Below are 14,079 nucleotides of genomic sequence, written 5' to 3'. Positions count from 1 at the left end.
GGAAGAAGGAGAGAGAGGGAGGAGGAGGAGGAGGAGGAGGAGGGGAAACGGAGCAGCAGCTCGGGAACAGAGAGCGCGCCCGGGAGCAGCAGCAGCCGCCGCCGCCGCAGCAAGAAGAAAAGAGAAAAGAGCAGAGCAGAGAGGAACAGAGCAGAGCGGAGGAGAGGTGGCGCTGGCAGGAGGAGGCAGGCGAGGACCTGGCTCTTCTGGATGCTGGATATTCGGACTCCCGTTGACTCTCTCCCGCTCCCCGGCGCCGGTCTGTGAGAGGCACGCACAAGCGCCAGGCAGGAGCAGCGGCGGGGGGCTCCGCTCATAGCTGCTGCAGCTGCTGCTGCTGCTGCTGCTGTTCCTGCTGCTGTTCCTGCTGCTGCTGCTGCGGGGCTTGGATTAAATTGGCCGCCCCGGAGACGAGCGGGAGCAGCGGGAGGAGGTGGCGGCGGCGGGAAGCGGCGGCGGCCGGGCAGGCGGCGGCGGCGGCTGCTGCTGCTGCTGGGACCGGGGAAGCCAGAATGACCAGGTAACTGCCCCGCTCCTGACCCATTTCCGCCCCCCCCCCCCCCCCCCACCGCCGCCGCTCCGTCTTTGCCGCCTCTTTCGGCGCGTTTGTGCGTGTGAGTGCGCATAAAAATGCGCGTGTGTGCGTGTGCGCAGCCCGGTACACATGTGCTTCACACACGGGTCTCCCCCCGGTTGCCGCGGGGCTCGCCCCCGGCCGCGGCCAGCCCGCTCCGCTCCGCCGGGTCCCAGCCTGGCGGCCAGGCCTGCGAGGGGAGCGAGAGGAGCTGCGGTGCGGGGACGGGGGATGGGGCAGGGTGCGGGCGAGTGATGGATCGGAGTCGACATTTCCACTGAGTGCCAGTGTACACGGGCGGGGAGGGGGGGGAGCCACACTATTTACGCGTCAGCTGTTTACTTTGGCGAGCGAATTATTAATTGTTTATTCTGACGGGTGGGGAGGAGGGGGAAGGTAGCAGGGGTGAGAGTCGAGGCTCCTACCGCTGGAGAGGGGGTGTGGGGGCGAGCGGCCGCCCGGCACCGGTCCGACGAGGGCTCCCTTCTCCTCCTCCTCCACCTTTTCCTCCTTCTCTTCCTCCTCCTCCTCCTCCTCTCTCTCGGCGGAGCGGGGAGGCACGGAGACGCGAAGCTTTTCACAGGTTAGGCTTTTAATTTCTTTGTTTACTCTCCCGAAGCCACTTGAAAGGAATCACATCGGGCTGGAAACTCGGTTTTCGGAGCGCTTTACAAAGGGGCTCTTGAATTTGTTTAGCAAACTTAGCAGCTCCCTCCGCGCCGTCTGCCCGTGCGAGCAGGCACTCCTTGCTGCTGCAACTGAGCTCTCTCAGGCTGGCAAATAAAACAGTTGTTTTCTTCCACCAAATGTCGAATTTTGCTTGTTTTCTATCCCCTCCCTCCCCGACGCAACTATATTATTTCCTCTTTAAACGACTACTATTCACCCTTGCATGTATGGATCTTTGAATCTCTGATTCTCCTTGTTACTTCTCCATACTGCTGTCATGAGTATTTTACTCTTTTGCCTGGCCTTTGTGCAGTTATTGCTTCGCAGGATGGCAGCTTCTTTGCCATACCTACCGTGTCCATATTGTCGGTTTCAGCATACGTAGAAGGGTCATTTTATTTACATAGAGTAGTTAGGGTTTTACGTGTTCCTTCACTTGTCGCCTGAGACAGTGTTGCATCGGAGATGGGTCTGTAGATGCTGATTTGCTTTGGAGTTTCGCGTTTGTGGACATGAGTGTTTTTGGCGAAGCATGTATTTTTTTTTAAATTTAGGATTAATGTGGGAAGTTACAATTGTCTTCTCAGCCTTTCAGAGATCGCTTCCAACATACCTTTTGTTCAGGCACAAGCAATATCTGTAGTATCGGGACATTTATCAGGAATTTTGATGCAGAGATGGAAAAATGTATGTGCTGTATTATTTCTCTGGTATCTGGTAGCGGTTTATGATGTTATAATGGTCAGTACTTTCTTTTCTTGCTGTAAAAGTGTGTAGTAAATGACATAATTTTCTCCTGGGCTGGGAGCATGCAAAGCTCCTACAGTTCTTTTTACTGAACAGAGCAACTCTGAAGAAAAAAAAGGTTCTCCCCTCTCCTAAATACAATCATATGTACTTGTATCTTTCTTTAGATGGCATTTTTTTGATAGGTTCTTTAAATTCCATCTCATGAGATCTGCTATTACAGCTTCTTCTATGTGTGAAATTGACAAACTGGTCAGTTTAATAAATTCAGCTGTCAAATTTTGCCCAGTCAAAATTGCTAAAAGCTGTAAATGTACTGGCATGGGATTTTCAAGGCACTGAGTGTTACACAGAAAGGAAGAAGGATTTAATGAGAGACTTTTTACAGGAGTAGCTTTCCAATTTTAGTTTTGTCACTTGTGGTAATATGGTAGAGTATATTTAGATTTCTCTCAGTGCAGAAATGATGTATAGCTTTTCTATATCCACTTAAAGCACTGAAAGCTTTGCCTAAGTAGAAGACTTCTACTCTAAGAAGGCACTAAGAAATTCATTATGGTTTGTGTGTGATATGACAAGCTGACAGGAACGGTGTGTGGAAAGGAGAATGGTACCTCGGTATTTCTAGATTTCAGGAATGGGTCTTAGGACCTGCTTTTAGACCCATCAGTCATTACACTTTTAAAATGAGCGCTAAAGAGTAACATGAATTAAGTGTTCTGCTGTGATGGTTATGTAACTCAAACACCAGCACTGTCAGGGAACTCAATGGGTGATAGTAAATCGGTGCTTAATTTTAGGAGAGGGTTTTCAAGAACAGTCTTGGGGGTGTGCAGAAGAACAAAATAACTGGCGGTTTACGCCTAGTCACCTTGCATTTCTTAAGCCTGCCCTCTGCTCCTGTGCGGGCGTGATGTGGGGATGCGAGCTGCAGAGGCTGGGGTGTAGGAATCCCCCCTCTCCTGGTGCTCCGTGCGCCGCGTTGCTGGGGGCCTGGGAGAGCTGCTCCCTCGCAGTCGGCAGCGCTCGCCCTTCTGCCAGTCATTTCTTACACAGGTGACCCACGTCAGAAGCCAAGTCGCCTGTTGCTGACTCCTTCCAAATAAGTGAGACTGTGGTTACTTAGAGGGATGCACACACATTGTGTGTTTGGCGGGGGGATGATTCACCCTGCTTCATCCATTTCCCCCAGTTCTGCATGGTGTCCAGCATGGTTCTTTCCTCCCTGCTCTTGTGACTGCTGTGGCAGCTGGGGATGAATGTCGACCCTGGAGGTGCAAATTTTGGACAAAGTCAGATTTCAGTGTCTCCCCACATTTCGTATTTTCTATAAGCTGAGAAAACCAGATTTGTTGCCAGTGTGTTTCTTCTATTAGATTAGTGATGGTGCTGTTCCATGCAAGTGTAGGGTTAAAAGATAAACTAAACAGGATTACTTAAAGGCAGGAGCAGACATAGATTGGTGTATTTAAACTAGCTTTGTAAGTGTTACGTAAGTTTGAGAGTGTGGCGGCTCCAAGGCTTTTGGCTGGATCATGGTCAGCATTTACGGGACCTGGGCTGAGGATGCACTATACATTTTTGAGTGTCAGTTTCAGAAATTTAAAATCCACGAGCCGTAGCATTCTTGATAGACATTAAGCAATAAGGTCAAGTATACTTACACTATTCCATTGTTGATTTTCAGTTTTTCAAACTGACAAGGCAGACAATTTGTAAAAGAGCACAGCTGAAATATTTGCATATTGGATTTCCTTCAAAATGAACTTCCGTTACTAGGCTCTTTGAAAATTCTCATTTAAAAGGATTTTCAAGCTGAATCACAGTAAGGTCATGTAATCAAAAGGCAGCTTCCCCTTGGTATGTTGATTTTTTAATAAGCTGTCTTTAAAACAACAGCGTTTTATATATAATGTGGTGTTGGGCCAGTTACAGCGAGAGGCTTTTTGTCATATTACCGGCAACAGTTGTACAAATGTTGATGGAGTTTAATTTTCTGAAATGTGCATGTGTACACTTAGGTGAAGTCCTGATGAAATGTAATGAAATCCACTTTAAAGATTTTCTCAAATGATAGACCTCTGTTCAAGGTGTCGGTAAACCAAGGCAGTGTCTCCAAAATGTAGAGGTTAGGCACTTGATTTGCACTTCAGATATCAAGAGGAGTAATGTAGTACAGGTCTATAAATCATTGTATTTCATTTTTGTATAAGATCATGGTGATTTTGACAGAAAGGTATAGATATTTGTTGGTTTAAGTTCGAAGAGTCACGTAATGCCGTCTATTGTAACAGGAGCTTGCTTACGTTTTAGTTATATTTAAAAACAGTTGGCATAACACAGTCAACGTACAATATATTTATGAAAACTCTCAATTTCACATACTCTGTGAGTTGTTTATTTGCTTAATCCTTCTTTTCTTTGGAAAATTCCTTAAATGAAGCTAATTAATGAATGTGTGCTGGCAACTTGGCAGCCTAAAGCCAGAATCCATGTTTAAAAATACTTCTTCATATACTATCAGTGATTTACCAAGTAGGAGCAAAGAGGAAGCATTGCTTTTCTTGGTGATCAACTATGGTGATAGCTGCAGTACAACTGGAGAAATCTGATGATGCAGAAAAAGATTGCATGAGAGTGCTTCGCCTGTAAATTCCTTTCCAACAAGCTTCACTTCACTTGTTGTTTAAGCTGCCGTGCGTTGATAGAACCATATGTCTACTATTGCACAATTTAAACTTGCATTTCATAAGCTCAGATGGCTTTTCATTGGTGATTAATAATATTTATTAAAATGTTGCATGTTATTGTATTCCTATAGGAAGTGGATAGCTAACATGCAGGAAAATAGGTACAAAATAATAAAAATGATTTGTTTTCAAAAAATTAAATTGAATGAATTATGTAAATACTGAAAGCATTGTTTTTTAAAAATATGATTATTATTCAGGTTCTTTCAATTAATTAATAAAAGCAAAAATTCACGTTGAATACTCTGTTTATCAGTGTATTTTTAACTACATCAGCAGGTATACATAGTCTATACATGCCTAAGACTTAGAGCTTTAAGTGTCTTGTGCTTACATGCTGTGACAGCCTTCTCCATAAGCTTAGTAGCACACTTACCAAAAAAAAAAAAAAAGAAAAGAAGAAAAAAGATGATTGATCTGGTAGTGGAGTTCCAAAACAGATAGAGATTTTTGCAAAAATCAGCTCCCCTGTTTATGACTGTGTGTCTGATGTCTGCCAGGGATTCTGTGTGTTCTTTCAAATACAAAGAAGGTGCAGAAAACTTACTTCTTCTCAGCCAACTCAAAATGATGGAACTTTAGGTGCTTTGATTTATTATACTAGAGGACATGCCCCAGTATACTATAATGCCCTGTGCTGTGTTTCTTCATAGTTAAGCATAGTGGAGTCATTTGAGTTTTTCAGTAATCTTCCAGTTATTGGAGTCATTCCACTGGTACACAAATTAATTTGTTGTTTGCAGACAATCAAAATGGATGTCCTAGTTAGTGCCAGCTGAACTGCTCACATATTGTTGTAGTCAGATAATGCACATTTTTTCCCCAAGCAGTATAATAGATGTGGTATATGGAGCAACGCAAGCAAGTGTATTACTCTTTCTTCTAAAATTTCTAGTGTTCTGGAAATTACGTATCTGTAAATCAGAGTTCAATAAGTAGTGTGTAAAATCTGGCTTTTTAGATGGCAGAATCAGCTGATTCTTATGAAGAATATAGTCAAATGTGTCTTAAGTCCTAAATGTGCAAATACATTTCTCTTGCAAATTTGTCCAATTCCATTTCAATTTCAGTGTCTCACCTTGCCTTAATCACTAGTTTTATCCAGAAGTCTGGCTTTTTGTTACTCGCTTTTACAGGCTGAGAGGAAATTCAGATACATTCTGGTAACATTGTCATTGTCTTTATGACCTTTAGAAAATAATTGTTTGCTAAATTTGAACTCAGTAATTCTGCTTGCTTTACAATGCTGGTTGAATTAAAAAATTCTTAACTATGTTTTTGAACTGTCTGTAGGGCTGAGTTTGAGTAATTCTGCTTGCTTTACAATGCTGATTGAATTTAAAAATTCTTAACTGCAGTTTTGAACTGTCTGTAGGCTGTATTAATTTATGAAGCTTTTCCAAAGGAAGCTGAAATTTGTGTATAAGAAATAGACACTGCCCTCTCCTCTCCTCTCCTCTCCTCTCCTCTCCTCTCCTCTCCTCTCCTCTCCTCTCCTCTCCTCTCCTCTCCTCTCCTCTCCTCTCCTCTCCTCTCCTCTCCTCTCCTCTCCTCTCCTCTCCTCTCCTCTCCTCTCCTCTCCTCTCCTCTCCTCTCCTCTCTCCTCTCCTCTCCTCTCCTCTCCTCTCCTCTCCTCTCCTCTCCTCTCCTCTCCTCTCCTCTCCTCTCCTCTCCTCTCCTCTCCTCTCCTCTCCTCTCCTCTCCTCTCCTCTCCTCTCCTCTCCTCTCCTCTCCTCTCCTCTCCTCTCCTCTCCTCTCCTCTCCTCTCCTCTCCTCTCCTCTCCTCTCCTCTCCTCTCCTCTCCTCTCCTCTCCTCTCCTCTCCTCATGCTTTTATAAAAGTGAAGCACATAGAAACAATGCTTTTTACTTTATTTTTCCAAAAATAAAAGACAAAATTGATCTTACTAAAGTTCACAAAAATATATAAGAATATTCTGTAGTCTATACCTTTCTTTCATTTCCGTTGTACCACAGAAAGAAGGGGTTTATGAGACAGATACATGTCGTGATTTCTAGCATAGACACATGATTAATTTCTCTGTGTTCACCTGTGTAATTAAACTTCTGTGAATTACAGTTTTAATTTTTATTTTTTTAAAGAAAGGGCTTTCTCCCTCTATGGGTTTTACTGTAGGCCAGGAGGTCTTTTTTTAAAAGGCAGTTTATAAATGTAGGACCAGAGATTTCCTGCCTGAGTTTTCAGTGCTGTGAACATCAGGTGCGTAATTTCTTCACCTGTTACGCTACATTTTATTAAAATCCCATTTACAGGTGTTCTGTGCATTAATACGTAGGAATTTTAGTATTTTTTATTAATAAGAAAACAGCTATAATTTGGATGTAAGAAGCAGCATTTTTTTTTTAAATGGTCTTTGGTTACTAGATTAGAATTTTGTCTGCCTATGTGTAGATAAAAGTCATGAGTTTGGTGTGAAGTACGTGCAATGAGAGATTTCTAAAACACTGATCAGAAAGTAGGACAGGAAGTTTTATTCATTTATTTATTTTTGTTTGGGATGATAGTTTATCTTAAAAAGCTGCTTAACTGCTTCCCAGTGCAGCTGTCCTTCCCTGAAAGATTAGGTTTCAGTAGCAATGATGGATGTTGAATGCCTGTAGCCAGTTGTGGGGTTTGCTCTGAGGTCAGTGGTACTGATGGAGGATAGGAATTTACAGCCTTATGTCTCTACACCAATGTAACCAGTAGCATTTCTCAAGAAAAAGAAAAAACAAACAACTAGATGCATTCAATGCTGAGCTTGTATTGCAGCATAGTTTGAAAAGCTATTCATACTAGTGAGAAAGAGTGAACAGATTTGTGAATAATAAGGACAAATTTAATCATAAGTATGACCTTTTGTTTCACAGAAACACCCAGAAATAGCCATAAAAAGAAAATAGAATGATGAGACTTTATTTAGAACTTCTTACATACTATTTTAAGGTATGTTAATAAATTTGGAATTTACACTGTTGACTTGTTATTTCGATTGTTTTGGATATGCTTAAGGTTGTTAACAGCTTACCAAGCACATACTCTCCTTTTCCACCTAAAAACAGTGTGATTTTTTTTTTAATGGAATAAAAGATATGATAATGGTTTTCAGCAAGCTTAACCAGGGCAGAGTTTATATTCATCAGTGATGAAAGGTTAGATATTCATACGGTAGAAAGTGTAAATGTTATTTAGTGTTACCTTGTTTAGTTTTGGTATCACAATATGTATTGCCAATAAAGATAGCTCTGATGTATGCTTTCAGAAGTGTTTGCTAAGACCAGACATTCAGACATTATTTATGAGCTGATGAAGTTAGTTCCTGATACACAGTAATGTGATTAACTTGTAAAAAGTGATTCTTGGTAGAGAAAGGTTCACAACAAAACATGATGATTTACTGTTAAGCTTGCAAACCTTTTTTGAGTGGTTTGTATTAATTTGTACCTTAATGGTATAGGTGGATTTTTCTGTCAAGCCTTAGAAGAGCTGTCCTAATAAGCTCAAGGCCTTCCATGGTCGGTGAGAAAGATTTCCTCTGACAGCAGCATTGTTTGGATCAGATCCATAGTGCCTTTGCTTAAATGGTAGCATTTTTTACCTTGAGTAATCCTAGCAGTGGTTAAACTAAAATATAGAGAAGAAAATATAACAAAATATCTGATGAACTGATTTATAATATCTCAGAAATCATGGGGTAGTAAGGATTCTGGTGAAGAGAAATAAGTTTCTAGCAAGAATCACTTTAGAACAGTTTTGCATCAAGGAAATGACATTTTGCCAAATGTCTATGTATTCTACTTATTGGCAGCATGCCATCAATTTTATTTGGAAAACTGTCTTTGCTTAAGTAATAAATATTCACTATTTACCAATTCATTTTACTATAAATAACAGATGGATTCTGTGATTAGTGTTTTTTTGTGTGTGTGTGTTTTTTTTTTTTTTAATTTTTAACCTATTTCATGAAGAATGGCGTTTTGCAAATTATCATTAAGTGCACCAATGACCTGTGCTTGATTAACAGAGTTTTCCAAACAGCGAAATTGTGTTGCTTACCTGGTTTAATTATTTGGATATTTTTTGATATTATTTTTATTTGATATGAGAAGCCTAGAATTTTTGTATTGTACATGGCACAAGAAAAATAAAAAATAAAAAACCTTAACTTGAAGAAATATTTGTCTTAGTTGATATTAATGGTACTCTAATGCATCTTCTTTTTGTTGAAAATAAGTGGGTAATTTGTGTAAATTTTTGTTGTCACTAAGTCAAATATGTAGAATTTATACCTGTTCCCATTTAACATTTTCAAAAGCTGCCTTAAATGGTCACATGAAGTTTCAGCCTACTGACTAGATGAAAATTTTAAATATATCAAGGGCAGTAGATAATGAAGAGAGTATTGTACTTCTAATGCTAACAGGTGGCAGTGAATGCTTGCAGGAGCAATTATACCTCTGTAAGAATCCTAGCATTCCTTGGGTTTAATTTTGCATGATTCCAGTGACTCTGGAAAAAAAAAAACAGAATGTTAAGACTGTGTCAGTAGTATTTCAGTTATCTTGGAAATTTCTAGGCAGTTTTGGGGTGAACGGAATAAATACCGTATATACGTAAAAAGGAAATGTTTATTCTGCAGCTGTTCATCTGTGTTTGACGGAACAGATATGTGTCCTTCTAGTCAGTGTAATCCCTAAAAGGACACTTACTAGAACTATATCCCTGCCTGATTTATTCATAGGATTGCTTTATTAATCTAGTGCACAAGGGTAATCTTATTCCAAAGGTATTAGAAAGCATGAAAATAACTACTAGACTTCTTAGAGATGCGTATTTCTCTTTCTTTGAGCAATTCTAAATTATAATCTGTCTTTTTAGTGGCGAGTACATAACCTGTGAAAGGTGCAGCGGCCTTAAAACTATTTCATTTTTCTAATCTCTGTAGTAGTCCAGGTTAGAGAGAGAGATATTAATAAAAACATGAAAATTCATTTTGCGTTTTGTGTAGGAGAAAGGTGTGATTGAGTTTTTCTACCATCATGATGAATGAGTTGCTAGAAATGCTTATACAGTAACCAGTACTTAACAGATGTATTCTCTTAATAGATAAAATCTTAAACTTTGTTACTGGTAAGAAAGCTGTACTTTCAGATTTTTTGTTGTCGTTGTAAGGAGGTGAATTGTTTGCCATTTTGATGTGAAATATTTGATTTCCTATGTTAACTTCATAATGGAGATGCCAGTCAGAAAATTAGGCAGAGATAGTTTTTGCAGTTTGTACCTGTTCCTCAAGTAATGGTGTTAATATCTATTTCATATTTAATGAGAAGGAACACTTGAGAACACTGAAGAGCTTTGGGCTGGGAGGAAATCTGAATTCACCCACTTCAAAGAGTGAAATTTTACAACCTCAGAAGTGTCCCACTGAAGCAAAACTGCCACAGGATCAATGCCACTTTGACTACTGTGACTGCCCCTTCCCCACCTCTTCTTTCTCCAAGTCGTTCTCCGTCGTGGTTTTGCGCTGCTGGGAAAATTTCAGCTGGAGATCTGTCCTCTGCATGAAAAATGACAGTTAGTAAATCAAGGAGAAATGTGTGTTCCCAAAGAAATACTGATGCCTACTTCATTCCATCTCTTCCATGCTGTACATCATTCTGACTTGAATGAGTCTTTAGGTATCCTTTAAAGGTAACTCTCTGTAGCAGTTTTTGATTTTCATTATTAGATCGTATCTGATGTTCTGAATCCTCAAAAATTCTGAAAATGGGCTCCCTCGCCTGTCCTTATTTTAGAATGTCACTTAAATTATGAATACTGGATGTTCTATTATGTTTGTAAAATCCTCTGAAAGCTGTTGTCATTAAGATCTCAGAGGCTTAATTTATGTCTTTTACATCTTCTGCTAAGTATGGGCTTGTCCTTTCTGTACTGATCTCCAACTTCTTTGACTATGTATAGATATCTAGAAAGAAGTCTTTCAATATAGAATTTTCTATCCATTGTATACTTGTATACTTGTACACCTGCTTCCTTCCTTGGGGTATGTGAATCACTGGGCTATCTATTTTCTAAAAAGTTCTGTGCTTTCTTTTATGTTTTGAGTAGGATACAGCATTGTCTTTTGGCTCTTGATGAAATCTTTGCTTTCTCAACCACTTCCCATTTTTCACATCAGGAGGCACTCCACATTAAAAGAAAGAACACAGTAAGAGAAATAAATGTGCTTGACAGCTTCTCTTGGCTTCTTGTATCTGGAGAACTGCGTGAGTGTAACAGCAAAGAAATAAATCTCTCTGGTGCCATTTTGGTGTTTTTGTCTCAAGATGGAGAGGTAGCAGATTTAGATTTAACTGTGGGTGCTGGCTTTCTTCTCTCCAGGTACGGCATTCCATTGAAGTCTTTATGCTATTCAGTTTCTTAACTCCTATCTCTGTCAGAGTGTGTCAGTTTTTATTGAGACACAATCCTGACATTTGTTCTCACAGATGACCTACCTGGTAAAAGAGTTGCAAGTTCACACTTCAGTGAGAAATTTCAGGTGTATAGGTTCTCAAGCTTTCAGGCACCCTTCAGTGCTGGCTTCTCCAAGTAGAATCAGAGCTAGATATTTTTCAGAAGAACACGAAACTTCTGTGTTAATGTTTTGAAGCATTAAATTTCATTAACAGACACCATTTGTCAGACACTGTCACACTCACTGTACTTTTCTTAGCATGCTGTATTACTTTGCTGTGTTTAATGTATTTGAGAACTTTAAGGCAGGTTCTTACTGTGCTTTTTTCACTAATATAGTTATTATTCCATCTGCTGAGTTTCTGAGGTGTTACTAGTGGTTAAAAATGGCTGCTTTTCTTGACATGCATATACACACACACTTATAAAACAATAAGCAGGATTCCCCCTAGCTTTTGTATTTGTAAGTTTTGTCTCTGTTGCTGTAGGATAGATGACTGTTCCAGTCAGAGATACAGTTGTATTACTGCATTTTTGGTGTTGCCTGGAGTTGTATGTATTTAATAGTTTAGTAACTGCTAAGGTGAGCTAGGGATATACAGGTCCACTATTGGGCATGAAGTCGTAGAAGCTGAGAGTTTGTGTTTTGCTGAAAGTGCAGGTAACCACACACCCTTGACATAGATGATTAATTGTGATTTTTGTTGCTCATTGTAGTGGTTTAATGCTAATACTGAAATTGTGTAGCTTGTGTGGATCCGTGCAGAGTCCAAAGCTTCTTTCAGAATTAGGTTTTTGGCTATTTGGACGTGGCTTTCAGTACTTGCACATTTTCAGAGTACCCTGTTTTTACAAAGACCAGTTTTCAGAAATTCCTCTCACTGAGACCCTGTACTTTAGAATGGGTTGCAGATTTTGTCACTGTATTGTCTGCTTCTTAGTTGCAAATAACTCAGATATTTGGCCAATTACCACTTTGATTGATCAGTTCATTGTTTCCTGATAAACGGTTTCCTTCTTTTGCTTTCAAACTTGCTGAAAGGAAACCCAGATTTTCTTGTCTGCAATTTTCCTCTATGTTTTGCTATAATTCTGATGATTTTTTCTATTTTTCTTAATGATGTTTAGACTGTGAGGAAGACAGGAGATCCATCTGAAGTAATTCTTCTTACATTGTTCCCTTCAAGATAACCAGAGTACTCCTTAGAAAACCCAGAGTCTTCCTTTGGAGGACTGTGAAAATATCTTTTATGTTCATCAATTTCCTTTCTGATTTAGGCTGAAAACAATAATGCAACTTTCTGATGTTTTTTAACCCAGAGTATAGGTGAAGCTTATCCTTCAAAAGTCTTGAGGCTTCCCTTTATTTGAAATACAGATTTTGTGGGTATTTTACTAATTGTAACACATGCCTACATTTAAAGTTACAGCTGTGCAAGAGGGCTTAGTGTGTGACTGGTAATCAAATAACTGATAATTGAACTAGCGTCAGTGGAGTAAGTTGATGTTTCCTTCCTTAGGTGACAATCAGGAATTATTTAATGCTGTCAGATGGGCAGAATCTTAGATTTCATGTGGAATAAATAATACTAAACCAAACATAATTTTGGATAGCTATACAGTCCTTTATTGGGTGTATATATATGGGACTGATGTTGTATATAAAATATTCTTTTACGTTGTTAGTTTTTACTTGAACTATCAAAAATAGTTTTAGAGCTGCATTTTTAGGATGACTCAGAGGTATAAAGGAATTGTACACTTGTGCACCACAAATACACTGCCCAGACAGAGAGATTACAGAGGTCTGCAGAACGATAAAAACTAGCCCAGTCAGCTGTACTTTGCAAAAATCCCCTTACTGTTTGTGCCGTTACACATAAGAGACTCATTGTAGGCATCTTCTGCAGTTCACAGTCTAGAATTTGTCAGTGGTTTGTGTCATTGTCTAACAGAGTATGAATAATACAGCAAACAAAATCTGATTGTAAAACACTCTAATTTTTACTCTTCTCTCTTATTCTTTACTAATTATCTGGAAATCTAAGGATAACTTTGAAGAAGAAAGTTCTTTATAGTCATATAGCTAAAATAACTGTAGGTGGTGAGAATCATGTAACCAAATCCCCTGAGAGGACTTAAAAAATACAGAGCATTCATGGCTGCTGCTGAAGTTAAACACACCAGATCAGAGAGGAAATGTGAGGTTTTTAGTGTTAGGAAGAAAACTTTCTGTTGTAGATTAATGAAGGACTGTTTTTACATGAGCTTCATTGTGGAAGGGCAATCCTTGTGTGTAAACGCTCCTTGGTAATAAGAACTGTGTGGTGCATATGGCTTATTTTATTCATGCTCGTACTCCCACGGTATCAAATGGATTTAGTCGTACATCAAGTTAGCAGAAGCTGGTTCTTTGTCCTGTCATTCTATATAGTAAAAGTGTATAGTAAAAATATGAAAACATATATATGAAAATGTAAACAAGGACAGAAAGGATAAAGAAAAATGCTTCATTTAAGATGGAATTCAGTAGAGAAGTTAGGCTCACCTATACCATAACCATTTATCTAGGTAACTTCACTAATGTGTAACATGATTGAAATACATGAGAGTATACATGGATTTAAATATTAGCATGTGTGTGGTTTAAAAACAAGTATGGACACTGAAGTGATTTTTACTAATTTGGACACTTAACTCTATGGAGAGGAAGGAAGTAAAAAAAGGTAATTTCTGCTTTACTGTATTTATTTCCTTTTTTCTTTAGAATGTTCAAATCAATATTATTAATACAGCTGACAAGAGATGGAAGAGTTTACTGCTTTCCTCGGTTTATGGAAAGAAAAAAAGTAATACAGTACTACTTCTATTTGACACTGTTTG

At 39.4% G+C, this 14,079-nt stretch overlaps 1 protein-coding gene across 50 annotated transcripts in view; it reads left to right on the top strand.

Moving 5' to 3' along the window:
• The window catches only part of PTPRD (protein tyrosine phosphatase receptor type D), a 1,276,575-nt gene that overhangs the window by 904,740 nt on the left and 357,756 nt on the right, over nucleotides 1-14,079 (top strand). For 2 of the 50 annotated variants that reach the window (XM_042804980.1, XM_042804935.1), the window contains exon 1: nucleotides 48-520. The exons of 47 other annotated variants lie outside the window; for them this stretch is intronic. The gene's annotated coding sequence lies outside the window, so the exon portion shown is untranslated. Of the gene's footprint in view, nucleotides 1-47; nucleotides 521-1,029; nucleotides 1,158-14,079 lie in introns of those variants that run through there. One more of the 50 variants, XM_033003758.2, reaches the window with a different exon arrangement.

Source organism: Tyto alba, unplaced genomic scaffold, assembly GCF_018691265.1.
Source record: "Tyto alba isolate M040663 unplaced genomic scaffold, T.alba_DEE_v4.0 Super-Scaffold_42, whole genome shotgun sequence".
NCBI classification, from domain to species: Eukaryota; Metazoa; Chordata; class Aves; order Strigiformes; family Tytonidae; genus Tyto; species Tyto alba.
The sequence above is the reverse complement of the archived record's forward strand: the minus strand, read 5'-3'. Positions and strand labels throughout refer to the sequence as shown.